The following is a 7,066-nucleotide window of genomic DNA, read 5'->3' on the forward strand; positions in this document are numbered from 1 at the left end:
GGTTCTGAAGGACGTGCGACATGTACCTGATTTGCGGATGAATTTGATCTCGGGAATTGCTTTAGATCGAGATGGATACGAGAACTATTTTGCAAATCAAAAGTGAAGACTCACCAAGGGATCATTTGTGATTGCAAAGGGAGTTGCTCATGGCACGTTGTACATGACAAATGCAGAAATATGCCAAGGTGAATTGAACGCGACACAAGATGAGATTTTTGCAGATTCGTGGCACAAAAGAATGGGTCATATGAGCGAGAAAGGATTGCAGATTCTTATCAAGAAATCATCCACTTCTTATGCCAAAGGTACAATGGTAAAACCTTGTGACTACTGTTTATTTGGTAAGCAGCATAGAGTTTCATTTCAGACATCGTCTGAAAGAAAATTGAATATACTTAATTTGGTATATTCTGATGTTTGTGGTCCAATGAAAATTGAATCGATGGGCAGTAACAAATATTTTGTTACTTTTATTGATGATGCTTCACGAAAATTATAGGTTTATATTTTGAAAACCAAAGATCAGGTGTTTATGTTTTCCAGAAGTTTCATGCTATGGTGGAAAGGGAGACAGGCCAAAAGCTAAAGCGTCTCCGAAGTGACAATGAAGGTGAGTACACTTCAAGGGAGTTTGAAGAGTACTGTTCGAGCCATGGGATCAGACATGAAAAGACAGTTCCTGGAACCCCACGACACAATGGCGTAGCCGAAAGGATGAACCGCACCATTATGGAGAAGGTGAGAAGCATGCTCAGAATGGCTAAACTACCTAAGTCATTCTGGGGTGAAGTAGTTCAGCCAGCCTGCTACCTGATCAATAGGAGTCCATCAGTTCCGTTGGCGTTTGACATCCCAGAAAGAGTTTGGACCAACAAGGAGGTGTCCTACTCGCATCTGAAGGTGTTCGGTTGCAGAACTTTTGCACATGTACCAAAGGAGCAGAGAACAAATGTTACACCCCATGTTTTCGTACGTAAAAGTACACCATGAGTAAATTGATGAAAGCTCGAAAATGAGATATTACATCCCGCATTTTCGTACATTAAAGTTTCGTCGAAGTTTGACATTTTGGGATAAAATACGGGCCGAGCTAAAATACCCGATATTCATGGACTAGTACCATACAAGGTACCACATGGCCATGATGGTAAGGTGTATAAAGTGTGTTAAAAGTGAGTAGTATTTTAAATAATTTAAGATAATTCTTAATTATATGGATAATTAGTTAATTATTAGATTAGTGAGAGATTAAAAAGTTAATTAAGAAATTAGTGAATAATTAATGATAATCTTGGATACGTTTAAAGAGGGCAACGTGGCAGCAAGATATATCAAATTAGTGACTCTTAATGTTGTATGGTAAGGTGGCAAAATAAGAGAGTTAGGTGGCTAAGTCATTCTAAGTGGGTCCCACACCCACCAAAAGTTAAAAGCCCTCTCTAAATCACTTAAGAGATGCAACAAGTTCTCTTAAGAAAGAAGCTTCAGCAAGATCTTAAGAATTAAGAAAGAAGCCTTAGCAAGTTCTTAAGAATTATATGATGTGATAGCAACATACAAAGTTCATACAAGACCACATAATACAATAGTAACGTGAGTTACTTCAACAATTCATGCGAGATTGTGTCTTAACAACGTGAGATCACATATACATTTAACAAAGGAAAGCCACTGTAAGTCTTAGGAACGTGAGGGTCATATATCAAAACGTGAGATTTTGCAATTATAAGGGAGTACAATGCAATCTTTCTCAAGAATATCATACGGATATTTCCCTACTTCGATCCGCCATTACGCGTTATCGCAATCAACGATATTAAAGGAATTGTCAAGAGAATCAGTTCAGGTATGTTAAGGCTATCCCTTCTTTTTTTTGGCATGATCTATACGACACGAATGAAATGAGCAAATGCACAACTTCCATAAATGACTCTATTCATAGAAATACTACAAATGCTTATGTTCTTGATTTTTCATGTGAATTATTATTATATCTTCTATTCATGGGTCTCAGAAAAATACCTATTTGATAAAATTTATCCGACAGGCATATTATTTTTATGACATTCCTAGAAAATCTTATTAATGTATTTCTTAAGGCATATTATTTTTATGACATTCTGAGAAGATATTATTAACGTACTTCTTATGCATTTCATGCATTTATACATATACATTGACCCATGACCAGATGGCGTTATATACGCGTATATATGTATATTATATGTATATGGAATATGGGAAAAGGTTATGGCGTTATATACGCACCACCACCTGATCAGCTGGTATACGTTGATGATTTGCCCACAGTGGCCGAAATGATGTGATGGGATGCCCTCAGAGGCTTGATGATGTTATGAACGCATATACCTATGCATGGTATGACATTTATACGCATATTCATGACATTATAAAAATGAAATGATTCACAGAGCTTTGCAGACGTACATGTCGAGTCTTTTACTCCATGTTTCTCTCATGTCTATTATTTACTGATTTTCATTCCTTACATACTCGGTACATTATTTGTACTGACGTCCCTTTTGCCTGGGGGCACTGCATTTCATGCCTGCAGGTCTCGATAGACAGGTCGAGAGTCCTCCAAGTAGGGGATTAGCTCAACGGAAGATGTTGGTGTACTCCATTTGCTCCAGAGTTGCTTGTTTGGTTAGTATAATTTAGACATATGTTGTTTGGTATGGCGGGACTCTGTCCCGACCCTTATGAAGATTATGTATTCTTAGAGGCTTGTAGACAGATGTCATGTATGTAAAAGATTGTATGGCCTTGTCGGCCTATGTTTTGAGTTTATAAATGATCATGTTGGCCTATTAGGCCCGTATGTCATATGTATATGATGATGTAATAAGAAAGATACGTTACGTTGGTACTCGGCTGAGTAAAGTACTGGGTGACCGTCGCGGCCCATCGGTTTGGATCGTGACAACAAAGTTGGATGATAAATCTGTTCCGTGCATATTCATCATATATGGAGATGAAGAGTTCGGATACAGATTGTGGGATCCTGTAAAGAAGAAGGTCATCAGAAGCAGAGATGTAGTCTTCCGAGAAAGTGAAGTTGGAACTGCTGATGATATGCCATAGAAGGCCAAGAATGGTATAATTCCTAACCTTGTTACTATTCCTTCTACTTCTAACAATCCCACAAGTGCAGAAAGTAGGACCGACGAGGTTGCCGAGCAGGGAGAGCAACCCGGTGAGGTTATTGAGCAGGGGGAGCAACTTGATGATGATGTCGAGCAAGTAGAGCACTGTAACGACCCGACCAGTTATTTTAAAAGTTATACCCCCATTCCCTTAGTTACTGCTCATTCTGTAATCTATAATTGATATATGACTTGCCGGAGTAATTGGTTTAGGTCCGATGAGGTTTTGGAATGAATTGGAATACTTAGTTCCAAGTTTTAAAGCTTAAGTTCAAATAGTGACCGGATGCCGACTTATGTACAAATGACCCCAGAATAAAATTTGATGATTCCAACAGTTCCGTATGGTAATTTTGGGCTTAGGAGTGTGTTTAGATTTTTATTTGGAAGTCCGTGGTTAAATTAGGCTTGAAATGGCTAAAATAGAAAATTTAAGTTTGAAAGTTTGACTGGGGAGTTCACTTTTTTATATCGGGATTGTAATCCAGTTCTAAAAATTTTCATAGCTCCGTTATGTCATTTATGACTTGTGTGTAAAATTTAAGGTCAATCGGACTTGATTTGATAGGTTTCGACATCGAATATAGAAGTTAGAAATTCTTAAGTTTCATTAAGCTTGAATTGGGGTGTTAATTTTGATTTTATTGTTGTTGGACCTGATTTGAAGACTCGACTAAGTTCGTATGGTGTTTTAAGATTGGTTGGTATGTTTGGTTGAGGTCCCGGGGGCCTCAGGTGAGTTTCGGGGTGAGTTTTGAGTGAGTACGGGCTTTTCGACACTCTAATATTGTTCTGGGGTCTTTGGCAGTGCGGACCGCACATTTTGGGAATGCTGAGGCAAAAGGGAAGTGCGGACCTTAGGGGAATTGTGCGGACCGCACAATTTTATGTGCGGCCACACTTCAGTCCACAGATGATTGTGCGGACCGCATAATTTTGTGTGCGGCCGCACTCAGGAACTCTCATATTCGATGGTCCGACTTCGGAAGCTTATATCTTTTGATTCACAAGGAATTTTGAGATGATTCAAAAGAACAAAATTGTAGCCCTTCGTGTCTAGTTTCTAGAAAGGTAAAGAAGTCATCATTTGGACATATGTAGAGAACGTTATGGCCAAAATACTAAAGCCTGGCAGTGCAGTCACCAAGAGAGTGCGGCCGCACAAATTTTGTGCGACCGCAAGAGCTGGGATGTGCAGCCGCACTTGGAATTGTGCGGACCGCACATGGTGAGTTCAGAGAATGTACTATATAACCGAGGCCTAGGGTATTATTCCATTTTTGGGACCTAGAGTGCTCGGTTTGTGACGCTTTTTCGTGGGGTTTTCAAGAAATTCATCGGGGTAAGTGATTCTAACTCAGATTTGGTTAACATACATGAATATATCATTGTTTTCATCATCCAATTAGTATCTTGAGATGGAAATTTGGGGGAAATTATAGAAATTTCATAAAATGAATTTTTGGGATTTGAATATCGATTCGAAGTCAGATTTGAGTGGAACTAGTATGGTTGGACTCGTAATTGAATGAGTTATCGGATTTTGTGAGTTTCGCCGGATTCCGAGACGTGGGCCCCACATGCAACTTTTTGAGCTAATTTCGGGTTTTTATTGAAAAATATAGTATTTTCTTATGGAATTGATTCTATAATTTTTGTTGACTATATCAAATTAATTATGACTAGATTCGAGTCGATTAGAGTCGAAAAATTGAGGAAAAGGCATACTACTTGATTAAATTGGAGCAAGTCGAGGCAAGTGACTTGTCTAACCTTGTGTGGAAGAAATTTCCCCTAGTATTGATATTGATGTGATAATTGTAATGTGATAAAAGTCGTGTATACGAGGTGACGAGTGTGTACACGGGTTAAATGTGAAAGATTATATTTTTAAATTGTGTAGATCACTGTTGCATATTAATTAAATTATTAAATCTTGTTATATTCTCCATCATTGATCTGATTTATATACTTTAAATTTGCTTGACTTTCTCCTGATTATTGTTTTTACCTGTTTAGCTAAAATTTGGTTTCTTTTATTTTGTGCATTATTTGAAGGTGTAATTTCTTTAATTTAAATATTATTAATATGAAGTATTTGATATTTTAAATTTGGAACTGAGGCAACGTATTAAAATTTTTTAAATATTATTTTTGCTGAGTTATTTAATTTTCGAATATTTTGTGAGATTTTTGTACTCATTGTGATTGAGCCGTGAGCTCCCTGTTGTGGAAAATATTGTTGATGTTGTTTATTTTGGCAAATTGAAATATTTGGGCACTTGAGGAGCAAATTGTGATATATTGTGATATTGATACGCATGCGGTGGTATAAGGTCTTGTTGTTGAAACGCATGCGGTGAGATAAGGGTAGCTTAATACGCGTGGCTAGTAGGGGAACTACTAGAAGTTATGCGGTGTGATAAGGGTGGCTAAAACGCGGGATGCTATTTCGAAAAAATTGTTTTTCTTTAAAATTAAATGTGAAGGCTCCCGCTGTGATATAAGAAAATGAGATATTATGAATTTATTTATGATTTGGGACTACAAGGCAGTACCTCGGGAGTGCCCTTGTTGATATTGATTTATGGCCGCAGTTGCCTTTGATTATTGTTGTGATTTTCTTAAAGTTGAAAATAATTCTGTTTTGTTTCCACGAGGTATTATTTACCATTATTTTGCGTAGTTAATTGGTGACATACTACTTACTTGATTCATTTCCATTGTCATTTCATTTTTATTATATTGTTAAATATTTTACTTTGTCTTTTATTATTCCAGTAGGGCCTGACCTGACCTCGTCACTACTCTACCGAGGTTAGGCTTGGCACTTACTGGGTACCGCTGTGGTGTACTCATACTACGCTTCTGCACATCTTTTTTGTGCAGATCCAGGTATATCCTACCAGTCCAGACATCAGTGGGCTACCTGTGTACGGAGACTTCGAGGTATATCTGCCAGTGTCCGCAGACTCCGGAGTCCCCTTCTATCTTTATTATGTTGCTTCCTTATTTTCCTTAGACCCTGATATATATAGATACGTTGAGGATAAATTCTTAGAAGCTTGTGACTTAGTTCTACCGGGTTTTGGGAGTTGAAATGATGTAAATTTGAAGATTATTTATTTCAGATTTCTATTGTTATTTTGCATTGATAGGCTTACCTAGTCTTAGAGATTAGGTGCCATCAGTACATCCTACGGAGGGAATTTGGGGCCGTGACAAGTTGGTATCAGAGATCTAGGTTCATAGGTGTTATGAGTCACAAGCAGGTTTAGTAGAGTCTCGCGGATCGGTACAGAGACGTCTGTACTTATCTTCGGGAGGCTATGGAACTGTTAGGAAAATATTCTCTTCTTTGATTCCTTATCGTGCGCACCGTTGACTTCAAAGTTCTAAACCATTGTCTTTCTATTCTCTCACAGATAGTGAGGACACGCACAATAGGATCCGATGATCAGACACCCGTGCCCCCTATTTGAGCCGCAAGAGGTCGGGGTCGGGGTAGAGGCCGAGGAAGACCACGTGGTGCAGCCAGAGCACCCGCACGAGATGCTACAAAGGAACCACCAATAGCTCTAGTTGGAGAACATGCACCTGAGACGCCTGTTACCACTCCTGCACTTCAGGAGACTCTTGCCCAGTTTTTGAGCATGTTTGGCACTCTAGCTCAGGCAGGGTTAATTCCACTTGCTCCTGCCACATCTCAGGCCGGGGGAGGAGCACACACTCCCGCCGCCCGTACCCCAGAGCCACGAGCCCAAGTTGACCATGCCCCAGAGGTTATACCAGTGCAGCCAGTTGTCCCAGTTCGGCCTGAGGGTAGGACAACAGTTTCAGAGGGGGAGCAACTCAGGCTTGAGAGGTAGAAGAAGTACCACCCTCCCACATTCAGC

The sequence above is a fragment of the Nicotiana tabacum genome, chromosome 12 (genome assembly GCF_000715075.1).
Source record: "Nicotiana tabacum cultivar K326 chromosome 12, ASM71507v2, whole genome shotgun sequence".
In the NCBI taxonomy this organism is placed as follows: domain Eukaryota; kingdom Viridiplantae; phylum Streptophyta; class Magnoliopsida; order Solanales; family Solanaceae; genus Nicotiana; species Nicotiana tabacum.